Genomic DNA, 23,895 nt, shown 5'->3' with positions numbered 1-23,895 from the left:
CCCTCTGGAAAGGAGAGCCGCCTTAACAGCCCAGATTCTTCTATCTAGATGCAATGTAAGAGAGAAATCAACTTCAATTTTGTTTATGCCACTTTATGCCATGTTTATGGCCTTTAAAGACCAGCCCGAACCGAAATCCTATTTCTGATCCCATTTCTCACTCTTTCATGACTCCAGGGGTGCGGGTGGGGGTCGGGGGGTGTCTGTCTTGTGCTTCAGAAAAGCCAGGGAAGACACGGCACACGAGCCAGGACTAGAGTCTTGTCAATCCCATGGCCTCTCCTGGAAATTCTGGGCAAGAAGAGAAGATGATGGGTTTCTCTGAGGAGTCATCAGTGTTGGTGCAGTTAGGGAGGGGAGTCCCATGTTGTGCTAAGCCCGGCCATGCCAATTCCCTGTGCAGGCCCGGGGGTGGTTAATGGCTCTGTTGTTCTGCCTTGGTAAGAGATGCCAAGGAAGTTGTTCTAGGCCCCAAGGAACAAGTGGGGTGGGGAGGGCCGAGATGGGTTATAAACCAGGCGCTGCCATCTGTCTCTCCCCACATGTTGGGCACTCCCAAGCTATCGATCTACACACTGGAGGAATCCCCAAATCATCCAATCCCACTCCCTCATTTATGGAGGGGGAAACAAGTCATGTGTGTTCAAGGTCAGCAGCTAGAGAGTAAGTTACCAGCAGGCCACGGCTGGAACCCGGGTTTCCTGGCCCCACTCCGTTAATGGGCTTTCTAGATGTTGTGCTCCAGCTAGTGGGAGAGCCTGGCTCCCAGAAATTAGCAGTATGCAAAATCCGACCAAATGACCTCCCCTCATCCCCACAGCTCTCCTGCCCACCCCAGACCTCAGATCAAAGCACTCCCTCCTCCATCATCCATTCCAGGATTTGAGGGCTCCCCTGCAGTGCTGGGCATTTCTCAGTCTCCTAAGTTCTCTCCCATTCTCTCTTCCTCCTCCTTGCACACTACCCCCATAAATAAGTGGAGTTACTGCTGATTTGGCCTTACGATCATCATTTCAATGTCTGCACACAAAGAACTGCATAGAAAATAAGAACTTGCTAAATTCAATGCCTATCTTTATCCCTCTATATTCACTTTTGGTCCTTGTCAACATGTATATGGAAAAGACATCAAGAGCCTTTAAAATCTTCATTCATTTTGTCTCATTGTATCTATTCTTAAGAATCCACCCCAATAAACAACGATCAATGGGATGCATTTCACATATTGGATATTACTTAAAAGTCGAAAATTGGACCCACCTAAATGTCCAATAATAAGAGGTTGATAAAATCAACTATGTTGGGGCGCCTGGGTGGCTCAGTCCATTAAGTGTCTGCATTTGGCTCAGGTCATGATCTCATGACCTGTGATCAAGCCCCACATCGGGGTCCGTGCTCGGCGGAGGGATGGGGGGAGGTCTGCTCCTCCCTCTGCCTCTGCCCCTCCCCACCTGTTCATGCTCTCTCTTGCTCTCTCTCAAATGATAAATAAAAAATCTTAAAAAAATCAAGTATGTTCACGTTTATAGGATAGACTGTTCCACAAACATAAAAAGGATATACCACATTTCATCAAATCTAAATCAACCACTTCTAGGACTGACCATTACTTTATATTATTCAGAGGAAAAAAAAATGAAGTCATTAACTGCAACATGCTATCAATTGAAAATACAATTGCAATTTCAGGGATCACAAAATGTAAAAAAAATATTATAATCAATGAAATATGGTGTAAATAATACCATGGAGGAATGCTCTCGATACAATATCATAATAATAAATGCACAGGGTAGGATAAGCTCACATACACTCAGAGGAAAAAAAAAATCTAAGTGAAAGGAGAAAGCCTAAAATACAAAGGGTAGTACCCTGAGAGAGTAGGCTAAAGGGTGATATTTTATTTCCATCTTTACGGTGTTCTGATTTTCCAAATTTCCAGAATGAGAAAATGTCACTTGTATAATCTAAAAAAGATATTGTAATTTTAAAAGTCAATGTAGAAACGAATACAGTGGAACAGATAGAACCATGGTGAGCACACACACGTCTATACAGAGACTGTCCCCATGAGTTGTACTCAGTGCCTGGGGTGCATATCCTTGTGTTGAAGAACCGCAGTTGGTTTAGCTTGGTTGTTGTTCATGAAATGTTCATGGATGTACGTGGAATATTTCCCAATTTTTTTGCCAACACAAATAAAGCCTTGTGCAAAATGCTTCTTTTGTGCTCCCTCTCGGGGTTTTTCCTTGGCCCCTTCCAGGGTGTCGAATGAAAGGTGCTACCTGACATGTCTGGGTGTTGGTTGGTATCTCTGTTGGAGTCAAGGGACAGGATGGTCTAAAGACTATTTTCACTCTGTCGCTCTGTTTCTAGATGTGAACATTCTGGATAAGCCTGATGGCACATTGGCCTCCCAAAGCTGCCTCACAGAAGCTGGAATCCTTCTACTGGGGAGTAGAGTATCACACTCTGCAAGGTGATAAGCCATTTGAATAAGGAAAATGAAAAGTTCCCTGAGAGATGGGACTCTGGGAGAGACGTACTCTCAGGTATAGAAGATGGACATAGGATCTAGGCTGAGGCCAGGTTTCTTTCAACAGAACTTAAAGGCACAGGGTGCTTTGGGAAGGGGCAAAGGGATAGGGAGGGATGGGCAAGTAAGAGGGATGTATGTGAGGAGGGGACATCAGGGAAAATGCAGAAGGGACGTGAGACTAAAGCAAAGGGCACAAGTTTTCCCAGAGGAATCAGCAAGCTGGAGCAAAACTGCATCCCTGCAGAGCCAGGGAAAGCCAGGTCTCTACCATCTTTGGATGTTGTGCCAAACCTCCTAGAGGTATTTGGATGAGTAGGACAAAAGGGTGGGGCGGGGAAGAGCAGAGGAGCATGAAGATGCAGGATTATAACAAAGGATCCACATCCTGGTAGTGCCCATGCTCAGTGGCCCCAAGGGACCAGCCAAATGTCGGGAATGGTCAGAGTCTTGGAAGGGGACCAGGAGACTAAGATTCACATTGCGACTCTTTAAAGTGACCTTCAGTACATCATCATGTGCTCTCCAGTGGTCAGTTTCAGGAAATATGAATGGAGAGCAGAACCCAAGTGATCTTTAAGGTCCCTTCTGACTCGGACATCTTATGGTTCCGAAACAGATGCAACTCAATCAAGTAGCTCATTAAAGCTCATTTCATTAAAGAAAATTATTTTATTTTTAAATAATAGTTGTATATATTTAAGGTGTACAACATAATGATTTTGTGTGTGTGTGTGTGTGTGTGTGTGTGTGTAGTGAAATGGTCACCAAAGCCAAGCTAATCAACATCTTTCTACAGTTAGCGTGTGTGTGCATGTGTGTGTGCGCACTCTCGCATATGGGGAGAGCACCTGAAATCTACTCTTAGCAAATTTCCAGGTTTTATTTTTTATTTTTTATTTTTATTTTTTTTTAATTTCCAGGTTTTAATATAATATGATTAACTAGAGTCACCATGCTATCTCTAGACTTATTCATCCCATAGAACTGCCACTTTGCACCCTTTGACCAACATCTCCCCATTACCTGCCCCCCACCCCATCCCATCCCTACCCGTCGTAACCACTATTCCGCTCTCTGCCTTTATGAATTTGGCTCTTTAGACTCTACATGTAAGTGAGATCATGCATTTTTTTTTCATCCTGTGCCTGGCTTATTTCACATAGTGCAAGGCCCTCCAGGTTCATCTGTGTTGTCACAAATGGCAGGATCTCCTTCTTTAAGGTGGAGTCTTGGTCTGGTTCCATATACACACACACACACATATCAAACATGTCACAAATTCTGTATCCCTTCACCCCTGATGGAAACTTAGGTGGCTTCCATATCTTGGCTATTGTATATAATGATGTGAACATGGGGGTGCAGATATCTATTCAAAGTACTGACTTCATTTCCTTTGGCTGTATACCCAGAAGAGGAATTGCTGGATCATATGGGATTTCTATTTTTAGTTTTTTGAGGAACTTCCATGCTATTCTTCATAGTGGCTGGACCCATTTACATCCCCACCAACATGCCCCGAGTGTTTCCTCTTCTCTCCATCCAAGCCAACACATGTTATCTTTTTTGTTTTGTTTTGTTATCTTTTATTTTATTATCTGACACTAGCCATCTGAACAGGTGTGAGGTGATATCTCATTATGGTTCTGATTTGCATTCCTCTGATGATGAGTCATGGTGAGCACCTTTTCATGTACCTGTTGGCCATTTGTAGATTGCTCTTGGAAAAGACGTCTCTTCAAATTCTTTGCTCAATTTTTAAAATGAGGCTGTTTGTCTTTTTGCTATTGAGTTGTAGGAGTCCCTTGTATATTTTTGCACATTAACCTCTTATCAGATATATGGTTTGAAAGTTTTTTCTCCCAGTCTGTAGACTGCCTTTTCATTTTGTAGATGGTTTCCTTTGCTTTGCAGGATTTTTTAGTTTGACGTAATCCCAATTGTTTATTTTTGCTTTGGTTGTCTGAGCTTTGGTGTTTTGGATATCCAAAAACATCACTGCCAAGGCCAACGTAAAGGAGCTTTCTCCTTCTTTTTTTTTTTTTTCTCCAGAATGTTTACAGTTTCATGTCTTACATTTAAGTCTTTAAATCCATTTTGAGTTGACTTTTATGTGTGCTTCAAGATAAGGGTCCAATTTCATTGTTTGGCATGTGGATACCCAGTTTTCCCAATACCACTGAAGAGACTGTCTTTCCCACTGTGTACATTCTTGGCGTCCTTATCAAAAATTAGCTGACTGTATATGCTTTGAGGTTTTTTTCTGGGCTCAAGCCACTCATTTTATTCATCAAACGATTACTGAACATATTATCTATGCAAGGCACAGCATTAGGACCAAAGGACTGCAAAGCAGAATGGGAGGGGGGACACACCTACAGAACATACAATAACTCATCAGGCACCAAGCTGCCCCGATGATTAGTGACAATCCTAGGAGGCAGGTACTATATTGTCCCCATTCTACAGACAACAGAACTGAGTTTCAGGCTTATTAGGTCATCTGCACAAGGACATAAGTTAGTAAGTAGTTGAGTTGAGAGCCTAACTCAGGTTAACCCACTATGTCTCATCTTCCCTCTTAAAAAAAAAAAAAAAAAAAAAAAAGGCACTACTTTTGCTCACAATCCAGTAAGTGCCTGAGCTGGACAACTAACTGCCATGCTGGGCAGGAGGCGGGACAATGACTGATTAATTCCAATAGAAAGATGGGGAAGGATTCGAGGAAAAGCGGGCATGGGAATCTGCCTGAAGCTTAACTCAGATTCCAGATTCGGAATACAGAACCAGGGGCAAGGGAGGGAGGGGTGGCATTTGGCGTAGAGGAGCAAAGGCATGAGTGGACAGCGGATGAAGTTCATGGGCCATTTGGGAACGAGCAGGGAGCTTGTTGCTGGAACAGGGCGTCTGGAGATCAGGGCGCAGGGGACCAGCCTGGGAAGACGGGGTCAGGAGGCGACTGGTCTGGGATGTCAAATCTAGGGTAGGCAGTGAAGGGGTGCACCCAGGATCTGAGCCTGCCTCCAGCTCATCCCCCACGGGGTCAGGGAGTGGCTCAGCGCCTGCTTCCTAAGCCGGGCACTGGAGACCATGTGCTTTCCTGCGAGGCCCTAGCTCCTCTTCTGGTCTCTACCCGTTTACATTTACTGAGCGCTGCTGGCCTCCTGAGGACAGGGTCCATTTCTGACACATCTCCAAGGCTCACCTTGTAGGGGGTGCTCAGTAAATAGCCACCTAGTTAATTTTGACTAACAACTGGAATAATCACCACATCCGATTTTCTCTCTGTGCCTGAGTCTCTGGCCGGGTTTCCACTAAGAAAACTGGTGGGTGGAGGGGAGAGGCTGGTTGCACAATGATGGGGCCCCTCGGGGATGGGCTAGGGGGCCAATGTGGATGACTCATGTGGATTCCAGGTCAAGCCAGTGTACCGAGTGGGATCTCTGGGCTCCCCCGCCCCATTCCATCCCATCTGCCATCACAGCCAGTGATGAGGCCCAGAAGGCCCATCCACACCGCGTGCGGTGCAAAGCGGCTCTCAATCCCACGTCCTCACCAACTGACCCCAGCTCACCCCGGGGCAGCTCGAGCAGCAGCCTTCTACCCGTAGCTCTTAGGCCTTTGGTTAAGTCACATAGGATGCTCCAGGTAAAGAATGGGAGTGACGAGGCCAAGGGCCAGCAGCACCTGAGTGTTAGGCCAGGCATGGGAAGGGGCTGGGGGCGGCCAGCAGCAGAGAGAAGATGGAGCCCTGGATACTCCCCGACTCCGCACACACCTCTTCTTTCCATTGACCCCACGATGGTTCAAATGCCTGTTACCACCTACTAGATGCTCATTGTGGGGATCCCCTCATCCCGGAGCTCACACAGCCAGCGCCTCCTTAAACATAGACCCTCGCCAGGAGAGGGATGAAAGCCCATTCCTACCGCCCGGTGTGTGTGAGCCAGGTCACCAAACCCTCTTCCCCTCTGCTAGGAAAGGCTCAAGAGCGGAATGCTGGCGGGTGAGGGCTAATTCTCTCCATGGAGCAAATGTGCCCCTGCAGGGTGCCTGCACCCTGGGACGAGGCCCCACACTCAGGTCACTCCAGTCACCCATAGCTTCCTCCCCCTCTCCGTTCCCCACCTGCTGGGACCACATCCCAGCCCCTGCGCCCCCCCACCCCCTGCCCTCCAGGGGCACAGGTCAACACTGCTCGTCTGTGACCCCTTCCCTGCTCCCCAGGCACACTGTGCTAGCACCCATGCCCTCGGCCCTTTCCACTGCTGCCACCTGAGGACAGCTGGACTGGACTTCTTGCTCCCGCAGCTTTAGTAAATACTGCTGCAACACTTGAATGGATGGGTGGGGGGCTGGAATCGTGCACCCAGGAGGTGGCGAATAATGGCGATGATGATGATGACAAGAGGAAGAACTCCAAGTCCCCTCCTGCAGCCCCCTCACTCCTGAGAAAGGGCCACCAGGAGTCTGGCAGGGGAGGGGTGGAGAACGAAGCCTGGAGGCCCCAATTACTCAGGGTTTGGGGTTCTGGTTCCAGGGGGGGTGGTTCCTCTCTAGGCTAGAAGGAAGGGGGAAGAAGTTGGGGGGCATTTCTCTGACTTGGGTCTTCATGTCATTCTCCAAAAATTCATTCCCCTCCAAATCCTTGAAAAACAGAAGTGCGCCCCGCCATGTGCACACGCACACACACACCTGAGAAGGTGGAGAGAGCCAGGCTCCCTGCCAGCCAGAAGGTCAGCCTGCTCGGATTGGCCCGGCCAGGGGAGCAGAGCATGGGGACGGAGAGCCGGCCTTGCTGGCTATTTCCCCAGGAGGCCTGGAGACTGTGACCACCACTGCTGGGGTCTGGCCGTGGTAGCTGCCATAGGAGACCGACCCTGGGGACTGCACAGCTCAGGTCACAGGACAGGCTCTGGCTTCTGGCTCTGGACCCACAGGCACCCCTGGGGAAGCCACCAGGTTTGGGGGTGGCTGCAGAGAGAGGAGAGGTTTGCCCAGAGGCAGAGCCCGAGTTTTGACTGGAAGATGATAAAGGCTGTGGGCTCTCAGAAAAGCCAGCCACATGAACACGGGATGGTGCCCACTCCTGGAGATCTAGTCTGACCCACCTTCGAGAGAGCCAGAGAAGTACCATTTTAAGAAGACTTGGAGGTGGGTTCCATGTCCGGTCCCCTTGAATCCAGGTGTGGAAGTGACACTAGGTCATAAGAAGCCATGCCTCTTCTATCTTGTTTGCTGGAATGCTTGCTTCTGAAGCCCCGAGTCATGATGTAAAAAAAAAAAAAAAAAAAAAATCTGACTACTCTAGGCCACCATGTCATGAGGAAGCCCAAGCCACACAGCGCTGTCACGTATAGATGCTCCAGTCCCCAGTCCCAAATGAGCCTGCCGTCAGTCACGTCACCTTAGTTCAGGCACCAGACAAGGGAGCGAAGAAACTTCCAGATGATTCAAGCCCCTTAGCTCTTCAAGTCACCCCTCATCATTTGCATTATCCTACCTAGGACCCCAGACATTGTGGAAGGGGGACAAGCTATTGTCTTTGTGCTGCGTCTGACCCACAGAACCCATGATCGTCTGACCACAGAACCCATGAAACTCCTTGCTAACCCCTCCATCGACTCCAAAAGACCCCAATGTCTGTCTTTATCCTGGTGAGCCAGAGAGAAAGCCGGGAGACACTCAGAACATGAGAGAAGGCTCCTTTTTGTAGTGTCCCCCCCCCCCCAGTATGGGACACCCTTTCCTCGGCTCTGAATCATCCACAGTTAATGAAGGCTGTATCGAACACCTACAAAGTGCCAGTCCTGTGCCAGCAGCTCCAGGGGATGCCAAAAATGTCTTCCATGCCCACCGCTCTGCTCAAGAAACCACCCCCTATCTGGAGCCATCAGAGGCTGACCAGAGATACCGGGGCATATGCAACTCTGTGCTAAGTTATGTTCCAGATTTTTCTGTCTGTCCCAGTTTCAAACACTCTGCCCTGCGATACCCATGAGCTAGCAAAACATCCCCATCAGTTCAACGTTTCTGTATCCAAACCGCGCTTTCCACATGGCCTCTTCCACCCAGAAGCAGCTCAAAACTCTTGCAGTTGGGTGCTAGTTGGTACGGATGACCATTCCCCCCTCCTTGACGTTCTCTTTGCCACACCTCCTCAGTCACCTCTGGGGGATTTTCCTGTCCTTAATCTCAGCAAGGTTCAAGCCCGGCCACCCCCTTCTCTCACCTTGACCCAGCTGCCCCCACCCCTGGGTTACCTGGGAGCTCTGAACAAACACTGATACGATCTACCCAGGGATTCTGATTCAACGCCCGGAGGGACCTCCGTTGGTGCTGTGTCATGGCTGAGACCCACTGCCCTGCCTCGGGTCATCCACACTCGGGGATTTCACACCATCTACAAGCTGACGGCTCTGCAATTTCCACCCTGGGCCTGGGCCTCATTCCTGAGCGTTCATCCCATCCATTTGGATTCTCCCATGCATGCTTGGCTTAACACATGGGCACAGATTACTGATCCTCTCCCCACCCCTATCTGCTCCTCTTCGGCCACCGTGACTCCCAGTAAGTGGGACTTCCATCTACCAAGCGGATCAACCCTCAAACCTCAGAGCATCTGTGAATCCCCCATCCCTTCTCCCCCGGCCCGCCTCTAGGTCCTGTCCACTTTCCCTCCATTTGGTTTTACACAGCGATAACCACGGTGTGCAGAAAAACTCCGCATCCTTTCCTTTTCACTCAGCATGAACATTTTTCCACATTGCCATATCATTTTGGTATTAGAATTTTTAACAGCTGCAAAATGTTCTATTGAATAAATGCTGCCTAATTTACTTAGCCAGTCTCATATTGCGAGGCCTTTATTTTGCTTCCCATCTTTTGTTGTTATAAATAATGCCATGATGAGCATTTTGATGCATAGAGCCTTTCTGCGTCTTTGGATTATTTCTTTTGGACAGATTCCCAGAAGCAGGATTACTACTAGGTCACAGGATATGGACATTTTTGTGGCTTGTGATGCATGTTGCCAAACTGCTTTGCAAAAGGCTGATACTCCTTTACTTTTATGTGTCCTTGATAACGGCTCCTACAGCGTTGGAACACACTGCCACAGGACCGAGGACAACCTGGGGCAGCTGGAAGTTTGGAGTTTCTTTCTCTTTTAGAAGGCTTCTTAAAAGTTTGCTTAATTTTCTCCAAACGAGCAAGATAATAAATAATAGAGAAAGGCGAAAGGAGACATATAACCAAACATAACGAAGGCACCTACAATCTCACTTTTGCACGGGTTCCCAGGACCTCTGATTGTTGGGATGCTAGCACAAAGAACTCACTGGATTTACACAGAAGTGAAATGGTTGTTTTAGGTTAGGCCTGATACATACAGAGAGCTGGCCTTCCGGGGAGTAGCCCCCTGGGAACCTGGGAAGGACATGCACGTATTCTAACCACATCGTGGAGAGCAAATCAACACTTTTTTTTTTTTTTCTTTAAACAAACACCAAAAAATTACTTTTTAAATTCCCGGAGTGAAATCCCACTTAGGACTGGCTAGGGATGCCCTCAGTGAGGGCATAGCTTTGCCCCTCACTAATAGGGTTCCTCTCCTTAGCCACAAGCAGAGTTATGTAGACACAAGCTTGGTCTTTTCAAGGAGGGAATGATGGTTTGGTGAGGGGGTGGGGGGAGGCTGGCCATGAAGCTCCAAATGATTTCCTGACCTTACTTAGAAGCTGGTGTTGAAAGATGCTCCCAAGTAGGTCTCAACACATTCTGAGCAATGGCTGGAGCCCCTGGAATTCGTGTGACATGAGGGGACATCTAAGTGACATCGTGGGCCAGCAAACACAGTGGGGATAAAGAGGGGCGGGTATGTTTCCGGGGGGCGGTGGGGGCTTACTGTGCACCAGGCTCTGTGTTCACTCCTTTTGTAGGTGAGGAAACTTGATGCTCACGATGCTACTTGTACAAGGGGGTGACCGAAGTGACTACTCTTACTATCCCCATTTACAGATGGGGAAACTGAAGGTTTAAAACCCGTCCTGGACCTCATAGCTGTAGGGTGGAAGAGGCCGGGATCTGGGCCCCACCAGTCTGACCCCACAGCCGGCCTCTTGTTCAGAATCTCCAGGGTTGTGCACGTTCTAGAATGAGTCTCCGAAGGAGACCAGCTGCCCTTCTGAATTCCTGCCCCCCGCACCCCCCTTGCTCTATCCACCTTGACCTCCCAGCTGAGTTCCAGCGTCTCCATGCGTGCTCCTCTGCTAGGGCTGCCATGACAGGGCGCCACAGGCTGGCTGCATTAAACCCCCCCACAGTTCCGATGAGATCAAGGGGCTGGCAGGATTGGTTTCCAGGGAGCCCTCCCTTTCCTGGTGCTCACATGGCTTTTCCTCTGCGTACCGCACACTCCTGTGTCTCTTGCTTCTCTCATAAGGACTTCAGTCCTACAGGATTAGGGCTCCACCTTTCTTCCCTGGTTCATCCTGAATCATCTCCTCAAAGACCCCATCTCCAAATACAGTCACCACTGGGGGTTAAGGCTTCAACATATGAATGGGGAGGGAGGCGGGGGACAACCACTTCAAGACACCGGGTGCACCTGGCTCTGCTCTGGGAGATGCAGACTGCTGGCGTCTACTGGGTGACCTCGCACTGTCCCCGTGGCTCATCCTCCATGAAGGCCCTTCTGTCACCATGCCTCGCCTTAGCATCCTTGTGTGTACTGGATCATGATTATTTAGAGGTTCCAGGCCAACATCCCCTCCTCTGTGCTATCTTCCCATCCATTCATTCACCTCAGTCATTGCTTTGGTCAGCCACTCAGCCACCCAGCACCTAGTTTAGTAAACCAGTCACCTGCTAGAAGCCGGGCACTTGCCAGCCCTGGGACTTTGATGGTGCATGAGTGCACAGGACAGGGACAATTCTGCATCTGAAAGCAGCCGACCTGGCTACTCTCTCCCTAAGCCCAGGCCACCTGATATCTGTCACCTGCCCTCCCAAACCCAAACTGGGCAGGGGGCTCTCTAGCACCTTCCTGCTCAGGGGGAAACAGGCGTTAATCCCATGGGACAGCTGTTTCCAAGCAAGGGGTTGCAAAGCTCTGTGCCCCCTCCTCTAAAATAAAATTGCACGCATCCCAACAAGAGAAATAACTATGTGTGTGTGCATGACTCGTACAAGCAGTCCCTCTTTGCCCACAAAACAGATTTGCTTCCATGAAATACTTCTATTAGAAGAGCAGAACGGAATTACTTCAAGACACCTGGGTGGCTCAGTGGTTGAGCATCTGGCCTTCGGCTCAGGGTGTGATCCCCGGTCCTGGGATCGAGTCCCACATTGGGCTCCCCTTGAGGAGCCTGCTTCTCCCTCTGCCTGCGTCTCTGACTTTCTCTCTCTGTGTCTCTCATGAATAAATAAATAAAATCTTTTAAAAAAAGAAAGGAAGGAAGGAATTACTTCTTTGTGTTCTTAGTGGGGAAGAAAGTGGGCTTTGCTTATCTCGCTGAACTTCCCTTCACTGGGGTGGAGAGCTATGAAACTCACAGCTACCATCCTTCCCCCACAAGGGGCAATAAAAGAGGAGACACCCCAAAGCAGGCAAACTACGGGACCCTCACCAACCAGGGCAATAAGAGCCCCGGGAACCATGGAGATGACCACTGGATCCTGTTTAACTTGGGGACACAACAGAGCCAGACAGGAGTTAAAGACACATGTTAGAAAACCAGCGAGAGCCCTTGTGCTCCTCTTTCTCTTTAGTGGCCTGAAATGTCTGTATCAAGGTGAATGAAAACGTCTATGTAAAGTATGCGTGTGTCAGAGTCAGACCCTAATGTGGGCCAAATATCCCAATCGCTGCGATACCCTCCTTGCCTCTCACTAGCTTCCCTTCACGGCACCAAGAGTGATCTTCCATGAAAAATTGGGAATCTGGGACTCCTGGGTGGCTGAGGTGGGTTGAGCGCCCACCTTCAGCTCGGGTCGTGGTCCCGGGGTCCTGGGATCGAGTCCCACATCGGGCTCCCTGCATGGAGCCTGCTTCTCCCTCTGCCTGTGTTTCTGCCTCTCTCTGTGTCTCTCATGAATAAATAAATAAAATCTTAAAAAAAAAAAACAACCCTGGGAATCTTTTAATTTTTTCATCACAAAAGAATACACACTCGAGTGACCCTTTTAAACCTAAATCCAGTGTCATTCCCCTGTGTAAAGCCAGTAAACAGCCCCCTCCTCTGCCCTCAGGAACAAATCTGTGGTCCTTGCACATTGGATACTGGAGGCCCCCTCTTCGGCCTGCACCCGGCATTGCACACGGAAGCCCCGAATGCACTCAGCTTCTTCCTGGCCCATGGAGTCTGTTTCTCTTCTCCGGGCCTTTGCACATGCTAGTTTCCTCTCTCTCGGCCACGTTTCCTAACTTGGTCAAATCCTCCTCCTCCTTTGGGTTTCTGCTCCAGGGCCACTTCCTCAGGCCAGCCTTCCGATTCCCCTCGACTATGTTAGCTGCTCCTGCCCCAGGCCTCCTTGTACTTCCCTCTGCCTCGGTTCCTCACCCAGCACTGTGAGCATCAGGCCCCACACCCTGCACTGCCCTGCACCTGTCCTTGACCGTCAAGCTGCCAGGTCCCTCGTTTTATCGTCAGTGCTTACAAAAAGGCAGCACTCGGGGGATGTCGGGTGAAGGAAGGCCCAGTGACAGGTGGGTCCCAACATCCTTCCCACCCTCCCCGCTGCCCTGGTGGCCAGGGAGGCATCTCATCCATCACTGCATCCCCAGGGCCCAGCCCAGGGCTTGGCACACGGCAGGTGCTCAAGGACAGTTGGTGGCCTTAAAGAGGAGAGGGCATGGGGGATCAAGAAGATGACTCCGCTTTCCGGATGGTTTTTCAAATCTCTCCTCTCTGTCAGCCGTTCACACACCCAGAAACTCGCCCACCACCCCATCCCTTGAGGGAGACACACACATTGCAGGGTGCCACTGCCCAAAAGGCTGGCTGGGAGGTATCCTGTCTCTTTTAATTAAAAGCCAGACAGGCGGCCTCCTCCCCTCTCATTCCTCTGTCTCCAGGTCACTTCTGGAGACCAAGAGTCAGCAGGACAGATGAGAAGGAAGTGCGGTGGATGTGGAGAAATCGCTGGGTTTGCATCTCTCTTCTCCCCACCCCCGACCCTCCTCCCCCACTCGTCTTCCCCTGTGGGGGACCAGGCGCAGGGCTGAAGGGCCCAGCAGCCAGGAGGCTGGGCCCTGGGCCAGGGCTGCCCCCGCTTGCTGTCTTCATTTCTTCTAGTCTCTTTTTCGTTCCCACTCTTTCCCCCAAAAGCCTGGGCATCCCTTCTTCCTCAGGGATGGGAAAGACAGAGAGCTGTCTCCTGGTCATCATGCAGTCGTGGGAGGAAGAGGGTCTCCAGAAGCCACACCGACAGAGAAGCTCCCAGGCCTGGGCCTTCGGGTAGGACCGAGTGCCGAGAGAGGCTTCTAGCAAAAACCCCTTTTCTCCTTCTGAGCCCTATGAGGCCACCACATCTGAGGCTCCGGAGAGGTAGGCAGGGAGTTACCTATCTTGGAGGAGCTTGTTACCTGGTATGAAATGAACCTGGTGTACACTTGGCAAAGTCCGCTTCTGGGCAACTGTGCTGAAAAACAATCGTGAAGCACAGACCAAGCACAGTGGCAAAGGGGGCTGGGAGAAAGAGAGATTCCAGGAAGGCTTCCTGGAGGAGGCGGCATTTGAGCCAGACCTTCAAGGAGGAGGGCAACTTCCACAGAGAGATGGCACTCAAAGCAATGGAATTCGGAGTATGTGTGTGTGCTATAGATGAAAGGGTATTTGTTTAGTTGTTTGTGGAGGAAGGGAAACTCCCTGACCTGCAATGAGGCTGAGATTGAGATCATCGGAGTGTCTTTTATCCCTTGCGGCACAGTGTTGGGGTGGATTGTGGATTCCCCCCCCTGGTGGGGGGTCTGCTGAGGTTGCCTGCATCCCCTCTCCCCAGCCCCAGGCCCCGTGTGGAGGGGGGCCCCCAGTCCAGCAGCACCAACAGTCTACGAGGAGGGACAGGCAAGGGTCCCCTAGCCGGTCTCCAAGGATGCAGTTCATTAGAACACCTCCCTCGTTGCCATGGAAACTCCGGCCCCACAGAGGCTGGGTGAGAGTTCCTGAATTCACTCAGGCCTCGAGCACAATTAGCCAAGATGAATTTTTGAGCTGGAGCATAATGAGACCCGGACGTCCGGAGAGCATATGGCAGCCGCCCAGGGGACGGGAGAGCCCCAGCAGAGCCCACTGCTGTTAGGAGGTCACCAGGCCACCGCCTCTCTTGGGCGAGAGGTCTGGGAGGCACTGGGGAACACTTCCCCCCCTTTAGAATTCTTCAAGGGCAGCACAGCCGATAGCAGTGTTGGGGGGGGGGAGCGGGAGATAGAAGAATAGGCTCCCTATATCTGTCCCAGGCCCTTCCAGGGTCAGGGCTGGGGAGCTCTATCCTGCACCCTTTGATAGATTTGCCGACAAATGCATCTCACATGGCTGAAACCATGCTGCAGGCACAGAATAGCTCCTTCTGTCCGTGCAAAAGACAAATACGTCATTCAAACATCTCTACTCGAACATATACGGGGCCAGGCACGAGAAATGCATCACGGGATCCGTGGCATCGCATGCTCCCTCCCGCTCAGGACGCGGGGCTTGCCCTCTGGCAGGGGAGGTAGGGCATCTTCAGCTATAACCCTCTTAGCACAGTAGTGACAGAAGGACAGAGTTGGGACTTGAGGAGAGATCAGAGGAGGCTCCGTGGAGGAGGTGGCGTTTTGGCTGGACCCTGAAAGCAGGGGGCAGGAGGCACACGTTGAATCTGGGGGCAGCAAGCACACCAGTGTGGCTCGAGGGCGGGATGTGGGCAGGAGCCATGGAAGTAAACGTGGTCGGAGAGGGAAGGCTTTGAACACCCAGCGAAGCGGCCTGGGCAGGGGGAAGCCAAAGAATATTGCTGCCCAGGTGGACAACGACTCCAGGTGCACAGGCTGGTAGGACTTCCTTCCTGCCCCCTCCCCTAATCCGGGGCAGCCCAAGCCAGCTTAGGCCTAAAGCCAGGACAGGCTCAGAGCAGGGCAGCCCAGCTCGTGTCCCCCTAGCTCCCGACCCCCAGCTTCCCTCAAGCAGCATCACCCTTGCGAGACTTCCAGAATTTCCAGGCAGAATGGGCGCTTTTTCCTGGCAAGGTTTCTGCACCAAACCCACAGCGCCCCAGACACAGACTAGGTGACAGATGAGCCCCTTGCTGCCCAGAGAAGAGCCCGGCATAGAGAGAGGAAGGGAGCAGGGAGGGCGAAGGTTGGCTGCAGAGCCACGAGTGGGAAGTAAGGAGTTGGGGAGAGAAGGCAGAGAGGCCCCCCACATCTGGTGGGCTGGGCGGGGCGCCGGGGGGGGGGGAAATGGGGGGGACGCTTGCCAGGGACTTGCCTTCCCCCGGCTTCTCTGAGGTCCAGACTTTTTTAGAAAGCAGGCTTCCTATCCTGAGAAAATGGGATCAATTTTTTCCAGGAGGTTGCTATTAGCAAAATCACTGACCCTGCAAGACAGAGAAGCAGAGATGGCAAAACTTCCTGTTTGTTCTCTCTCTCTCCACCCCTCCAGCCCCCGCCCCCAGCCCTCTCTCTGGCCAGCAACCCAGCTCAGGGGCCCGGGAGCCAGGACACCCCAATTCCGGCCAGCCGTCGACCCTCTCCTCCTGAGCTTCAGCCTCTGGGGGAGCTGATTTTCTGAAAGTTGGAAATGCTCTCAGAGCCAAGCATGTGGAACAGGTAGGTGGTTCGGTTGAGGGGGGCTTGGATCTGGGACACGGCCGCTGACCGGAGCCGGCTCCTCCTTTGTGCCCCAGGAACCCCAGTGCCCCACTGACTGCTTTCTCTTACGTGTCCCCACCGACCCCTTGCCTCCAAATCGTCAGCCTGTGTCCTGTTCCCTCTCCAGCCCTCACCGTTTCCACCTGGCCGGCTCAGGCCTCCTGTCCCATCCACCACGATGGCCCCTGACAGGCCTGCTGCCCCCAGGCTCACCAAGAGCAATGGGTGTAACTGCAGGCCCCAGGGAGAGGGGCAGGGCCAGCCCCACAGCCTGGACCAGAGGTTGGCTGAGCCCCCTCTCTGTCCTGTGCGCCTCAATAACTCCACTAAAGCCTCCGTGTGCCAGCCCAGCGAGAGCTTTTTATTTGTTTGGCCCATTTTCCCCCTTGATGAGAGGGAAACAGAAATTAGAGGGAAGCTATGGGTTAAATCCAATACTTTTGAGGGACATTTCAAAAATGGCCAGGTAGCTAAAGGGCGTGGGCTCCACAGTGCATCGGGCATGGGCTAGGACCCTGGCTCCACCAGCTTACCAGCTGTGGGACCCGGGACACGCTACTTAACTCTCTGAGCCTCAGTTTTCTCAATCATAAAATGGACACAACACACCCCGTGCCACCCACCCTCTTTCCTCACAGGCTGTTGAAAGAATGAGATGCGTGTAGAACAGTTAGCATAGTCCCTGGCACATGCTCAGCGCCAGGTAAACGTTGATCATTAGTATTTTGTTACTGGCGAATTCAAATCCTACAGCACCTCCCTCCTGGCCACCCAAACCTTGGCCAACCCGGAACAGAGGTGGGTGCCCAGCGGCCTGCAACGTAGCAACATCACTTCCCTCCTCCCTTCTTCTCCTTGACCCGAGAAGGCTGGGCCTCTTCTTAATTGCTCTTTGGTTTTACTCCATTTGAAATGAGCAGGGCACCAATTCCCCGCAGGAAAAAATAAATATGCTTCTGCTCAAAATACTAATGAGGTTGGACGCCAGGTGAGGCTGGCAGGGGAGGCCACCCCCGAGGACTTCTGCCGAGCCCAGCCGGCCCTGCGGGAGCACGCAGCCCAGTTTGGAGCATCCTCAAAAGGACAAGTGGGGTGGGGAAGCTCTGGTTTTGCTCCACGGGTACCGGCCAGGGGCTGGGCTGGCTCAGGTGACCGGTTGCGGCGGGGGGTGTGGTAATGCCCCACGGATCTGTGGATCCAGCTCCGGGAATACCTGGCTGCCATCTGCCTCTCCTCCCACCCAGTCACCGGGCCTGGAGAATCCTCTTCCCTGTGCCCCAGCCTCTGCCCTGGGTCAGCGCCTCATCAGCTCAACGTGGCTGCTGGGCGCTCGACCTCCAGTCTCTTCTGCCTCCTCTCCCCACTGCTCTGAGCCGTCATTCTCAAGCAGTCAGTCAACAAACAGTAGCAAGCAGGAAGCAGGTGCCAGCCTGTGGGAAGGAGGAGGACTCAGCCTCCTTTCTGACCCTCTGCCCTCACACTGCCCTGGACCAGGGCCTCTGGCTGCGCCTTCAGGGACAGGCGGCCTCCCCCACTCGGAGAGCTTGCTGCTCTCGGCCCGCAAGGGCTTCCCACACTCCACGTGGCTCCATCCCTCCCCTCATTCCACTCTGGGCCTCCACATCCCCCTTCCAGAGCCACCTTATCTAAAGTAGCCCGGCCCTTTGCTCGCCTATTGCCCCACCCCCAGCCCCAATGCACTTTTCCTTTTCTTTTTCTTTTAAAGATTTAATTTATTTATTCATGAGAGACACAGAGACAGAGGAGAGGGAGAAGCAGCCTCCATGCTGGGAGCCCGACGCGGGACTCGATCCCAGGACCCCGGAATCACACCCTGAGCCAAAGGCAGACGCTCAACTGCTGAGCCACCCAGGCGCCCCTATGCATTTGTCTCAACAGCCTTTACCACCCCCTGATACCCTGACATCCTAATATTTATGTATTTCTCTTCTCTCCTGTCTCCTGAGCCTCCAGAGCCAGTCTCTTGAGGGCAGGGGGGATCTTTTGTTCAGCGATGTTGCTGTGCCCTGTCACCTAGAACGGTGGCCGGCGGAGTATGTGCTTGATGAATATTTATCGTCATGGGATCTATTGACTCCATCATCTTTCTTCTCTATGAAAAGCTCTGGACTGGCTGATCCGCTACTGACCCCAGCCTCAATCTGCACTTCTCTGGCTCCTCCCGTGGCCCCCGCCCCAGCTCCCAGCCCCTGCCCCCCACACTTGATCCTCTCTGGGCCACCCCAAAGCTCTGGATACCCCAGCAGCACTGCTGTCCTTGTCTCCACTCGCACCACATGCCCTGCTCGGCACCTTTCCGAATCCTGCTTACCCTACACGTCAGACTTGAACATCACCTCCTCCTGCGGGCCTCGTCCAGTCTCTCTCACGCCCCCGGCCTTCAGGACCTGCGATCGGTGCTGCCCCAATCACGTCTCGGGATCAGTGTCAGCCTCCCAGGCAGAACTCAGCTTCCTCAATGGTGGGGGACCCCTGTCCCCTCTGTCCCCTCTCTGAGCAGTGCCTGGCTTGGAGCTGGTGCTTCCTGGATCAAGACTCAGGTGCTTCTGACACTCACACCGTTATTGACCTTCACCTCTTACAAGGCCCATCGTGGATCTGGGAACAGCGAGCCAGTGATGTCGCTGGGAACCGAACCTTGGCCCCCGGAGAAGCCTCTGCAGCCCTGCCCCGGGGGCCAAACAGGACAGGGTGCAGCGTGGCCTGCCAGGACGCTCGGGGCCCAGAGCGCAGACTTTCACATCTGAAGACAAGGCCAGCCCCGCTGTCAGGGGGAAGCGCAGCCGTGCTCCTTGGTGCCTGCGACTCCCGCGGGGTCTAAACCGGACAGCCGTGTCCCCTTCCTGGGAGGAAATCCTGCCCGAGTTCTCAGAGACACATGCAGCGGGACTCAGCTGGAGGAGGAGGGAGGGAAGGGGTCCCGGGGGGGCCTCGGGCCTGGGAGCCTTCCCTCTGGCCTGACCCCGCAGGCCGCAGCTGAGGCTGCCGGCTGGGCTGGCCATCCAGTCCTGCCTCCGGTCAGTTCTCTGGCCTCGAGCACTGCACAGCGGGGACTTCTGCGTGGTATAATGCTCCCTGCGCCCCTTCCTCCCCCTCCACTGCTCCCCATCCCACAGCCCCCCTGACTCTCCAAACACTGGCAAGAGACAGACAGAACTGGACTGATACCTCTCTCTTTTCAGAGCTGGAAACAAAGACCCAGAGAAGTCAAGTAACTTGCCCAAGGTCACACAGCACAGTAGAGGCAGAGCCCAGGACAGAACTAGGCTGAGATTTCAGTTAGTATTTGGAGTCACTAGGAAAGCGTGTGCCGAAAGGCTTTCCTGGGACCGGAGGCAGGGGGTTGGGAGGGCTTTCGGTCCCCTCCAGAAATCCCATCTCCCCCTTCCTTCTGCAAGCACACAGGCTCTGTCTGGCTTTAAATCCAAAGAAATTCCTTCTCTGCTCATTGGCTCTCAGACACGGGAAGCAGCCCGTTCCCTGTGGCTTCTTCCCTGGAGGATGCGTTCAATAAACAGAACCCCTTTCTCATCTTCCTGCATACATATTTCAGGAGGCTGAGAAACAAACAGATCTGCATTTGCTCTGCTGCCGGCTACTCAGAAATGGGGGCTCCTGTGACTCCGACAGGACCCTCACCTACCCCCCGCCCCCCGCAGTGTCCCCCAGGCCATGGGAAATACAGGATGGCAGGGACAGCTGCCTTCCTGCAAGGGGGGTGGCCCACCTGGGCGGGGGAACCCGGTAGGAGTGGGAGAGTACAGCCCCGCTTTTTACCAGGGCACCCCCCGGCCCACCCACCTACCGCTTGCCGTTCCTAGAAAGGGGAGCACAGGGCCTGCTCGGTGTCTGTTGTTCTTGGGGATGCGTCAGTCGCTGCTGCCCAGGACCACAGCGGAGGGGACATGGGGTTCCTGCACAGACAGGCACCTCCTACAGGGAGGGGGTGCAGAGCCTCCAAGGGCAGGTGGACCACAGCTCTGGCTGGAAACCCTGGCAATTTAGCGGGCCAGCCCCCCCATGGCTCCCCCACACCCTCTTTTTGTTTATTCATTGTCGATCACGGAGCACATTACCCTTGAGCCAAGAACATTCATCGGCTCCCCATTGCCAACCGGATTTTGACTTCTCAGACTGTCATTTCCTGTGCTTCCCAATCCCGCCCCACTCCGGCTTCCCAGCCACACCTCCCTCCACTCAGTCACACCGCACACCACGGTTAGCCTGCTTGCTCCCTTCCCCGAGATGAGTCCTTCCCTCTCCTAAATGCTAGCTGCCTCTGCCTCTTCCCCTCTCTCATTCTTTGCTCTCACCATTTTCAGGATGGCGAATGAGCCACCTCCTCCCTGAAGCCTTCCTTGACCATTCCTACCCCACGAGGATCCCCCCTGCCTCCCCGAGCTTCCTCACGGATCGCCGTCGCCGCTGCCACCTGGGACCTGCTCCTGTGACACCCTCACGTGTGAGGTCTTATCGTTCCGACTCAGTTACAAGTGTCTAGAGAGCCAGGTGCCAGCTTCTGTTTCAGCCAGGTATCTGGAGGATGAGGGCTGGCCCTGGACATGACTCCAGAAGGAAATTCAGCTTTAAAGAGATCTTCATGCCTGGACTCTACTTCCCGGAGAATCTGATTCTATGGTTCTGGCTGGAAGGGGGCAGAGAGGACCAACTACATCATCTGTAGAGGCCCTTGATCAAAAATTATAAAGAATTTCAAGATAGTATCCGCAGAACATCAAGCGTCACACAGGTCACAATCCCACGAAGCTGGTCCTGGGGGCAACTATTTAAACTTCCCCAGGGGATGTGCACCAGCCTTGAGAGCCACCACCAGTCATGACAATGTGGGGCCACTGAGGGTTCTGCACCTCTGAGCTCCCAGGGCAGTAACGCGCCTCTGCGTGCCTGGGTTGCCCGGAGCACAAATATTTGTCAAAGGAATGAATATATGAACGGATGGAGGGAAATGAAGCTTGAACTAGAAAGCCGGGAAGGATCTTTTTCCCACTTGCTTTAAAAAATCAAATATATTAAATATTAATACTATATTATTAACAAGTCAATATAATAAGTCAATAATTGTTTTGTATAAAAAATAAAATATTCATAGTTTAATATTAATATACTAAAACACATTCAACATGCCCATAGTGCACAGGCCTTAAGTGTTCAGCTTGAAAAGTTTTTACACATGCTAACAATCACTTGACTCCCATCCCTCCAGACGGTTCTCTTGCGCCCTATCCCAGCTAATACTATACCCCACCTCACCCTGGGTCACCAATAAAAAGTGAATAGAATGTTCATCAGAGAAGGGCTCTCTGGCTGGAGGAGGCTGTATGGAAAAGACGCAGAAAAAAAAAATTAAAAAAAATAAATAAAAAAAAAAAAAAAAAAAAGGGCAGCCCTGGTGGCGCAGCGGTTTGGTGCCGCCTGCAGCCCAGGGCATGATCCTGGAGACCCTGGATCGAGTCCCACGTCGGGCTCTCTGCATGGAGCCTGCTTCTCCCTCTGCCTGTGTCTCTGCCTCTCTCTCTCTCTCTCTCTGCATCTCTATGAATAAATAAATAAAATCTTTAAAAAAAAAAAAAAAAAGGAAAAGACGCAGAAAAGGCTGACCGATAGAGTTCCTGGTGCGGGAAGGGCTGCTGTTTATACGGAATGAGAGGGAATAAGCACAAAGTTTCCGACCGGCTCAGCCCTTGCTCAAAGTCACGGGGCAAGTTGTGTCAGAGCCAGGACTCAAACTCTGATCCTCAACCCCCAAGTTTTGTTAGCTTTTCACGACCTTGGCAGTCCGGAGTGTGTGTGCACACGCATGTGCACGGGGGCGTGCGTGTGTGTGCACGCCCTAGAGGATGTAGCTCAGAGGGAGGCGGATGGGGCAGGGTCTGAGGCTGGGCAGCAATAGGGAGTAAGTATATCCGTAAGCTCCTCCCGCACCCAGCCTTGGACCAGGTGATTTTATCCTAAGATAGCTAGAATGGCCTGAATAGTAAATGGAAGAGTCATATGAACAAAAAATGATAAGTCTCTATTTTACATGACATACAAAAATAAAAATAAAATCTAGCAAGACTGAAGATCAGAACATAAAAAGCAAATGTCTAAAACTACGATGAAAATAAACTAGATTTATTACTTTAGAGTAACAGGATCACTCTGAGAACACAAATATGAAACAGTCACTTCTATTTTGGTGTATTGCCTTCAGAGGCATGCACCTGTGGGCACACAGATACACATCTCTATGTTCATCACTGCCTTGAGGTTTGTATGACACTAAATTGGACATACATACTACATTTTCATCAGTAGAAGGATAGATTAATACTGTGTAATTGCTATGATAGGAATACAGTATTTAGGAAGAAGGTGCAAATTTGACGTATAGTTACATAGGTCACAATATATAATACTGAGAGGAAAAAAGCAAAATGTACAATGAAAAGATGTAACATTTGTCTAAGTTTAATAAAAATAATGCAAAGAAAAGAAAAAGTCCCAACCAGAGGGGGAAATGACTGAGCCAAGGTCACACAGCATCAGAGCTGGGGTTGAGGCTAAGCTGCCAGAAGCCGCCTGCACTGGTCTTCTCTCCACAGCACAACCCCGTCTTCCCAGCAGGAGACTTATGGCCCTCTGGGCCCTGCTTCTGTTTTCTCAACTCCCAGGACCAGCCTTTCTGGTAGCCCCAGGCAGGTGGAAAGCCCAGTACCGGGAATGCCACCGAGTGGGTATCTCCTTGGGGGGGGGGGGGTGCACCGGCTGTGCTCACTCTTAGGTGCAGGGAGATACCTGTAGGGGATCCGGGCTGGGGGCCCGAAACCCCTGCCCCCACCTGGTGGCGTGTGAGCTTTGGGATGTCCACTCACTCTCTGCCTGTAGGTCGGGTTGGAGCAGACCCCCTAAAGGGCAAGTTGGATCGTATCACTCTGTTAAAACCCTGCCAGGGCACCTTGTGCCTCCCCAAGGTGCAGCCAAAGCCCCGCCACCAGCTCCCACCTCCCCTTCCGGCATTGACTCACCACCTTGTGCCTCCCCAAGGTGCACCCAAAGCCCCACCACCCGCTTCCACCTGCCCCTCCAGCATTGACTCACCACTCCCTACCTTACCCACCCAGCCACACCCAACTCCTGCGCCCCCCTCCATGGTGTGGTTCATGCTGTTCCCTCTCCCCAGAATGCCCTTCCCTTCACCTGTCTCTGCCTTCTCATCCTTGGAGACGAGCTACGATCTCTCCCTCCAGAGACCCTGCCTGGCTTCCCTGCTCTGTGCCCCGGGCTCCAAAGCTCTGTGCACACATCCCTGCTCCTTCCACACCACTGCTCACCAGCTCCCCTGCGCCACATCCCTGCAGTGTGTGTTCTGGGCGGCCTGTCTGCCCCACTGGACGGGGATCCCTTGACAAGAGGGCTGCGTGGGTGCATCCCTGCATGCTTGGTGCATGAGCCTTGGGCCTAGCACTCAAGGGCAAATGCT

The 23,895-nt window shown here is 52.3% G+C and overlaps 1 protein-coding gene and 1 long non-coding RNA gene across 7 annotated transcripts in view; one reads left to right on the top strand and one right to left on the bottom strand.

Moving 5' to 3' along the window:
* The window catches only part of CORO2B (coronin 2B), a 140,864-nt gene that overhangs the window by 105,378 nt on the left and 11,591 nt on the right, over window positions 1–23,895 (bottom strand). Inside the window, exon 1 of one of the 5 annotated variants that reach the window (XM_035708702.2) lies at window positions 20,218–20,372. The exons of 2 other annotated variants lie outside the window; for them this stretch is intronic. The gene's annotated coding sequence lies outside the window, so the exon portion shown is untranslated. Of the gene's footprint in view, window positions 1–7,650; window positions 7,780–10,445; window positions 10,593–20,217; window positions 20,373–23,895 lie in introns of those variants that run through there. 2 more of the 5 variants (XM_025472352.3, XM_035708703.2) reach the window with 2 other exon arrangements.
* Window positions 14,678–21,780, top strand: LOC112675691 (uncharacterized). Of its 2 annotated transcripts, none has more exons than XR_004810752.2 (4): window positions 14,678–15,253; window positions 16,183–16,349; window positions 18,118–19,690; window positions 20,735–21,780. It is a non-coding gene; the product is annotated as an uncharacterized LOC112675691 (long non-coding RNA). The 2 variants fall into 2 exon arrangements; XR_003146001.3 differs by having other exon boundaries at window positions 14,678–15,572.

This window comes from Canis lupus, chromosome 30, assembly GCF_003254725.2.
Source record: "Canis lupus dingo isolate Sandy chromosome 30, ASM325472v2, whole genome shotgun sequence".
Taxonomy (NCBI): Eukaryota; Metazoa; Chordata; class Mammalia; order Carnivora; family Canidae; genus Canis; species Canis lupus.
Note: the sequence above shows the minus strand (reverse complement) of the source record. Positions and strands in the feature narration are given on the sequence as shown.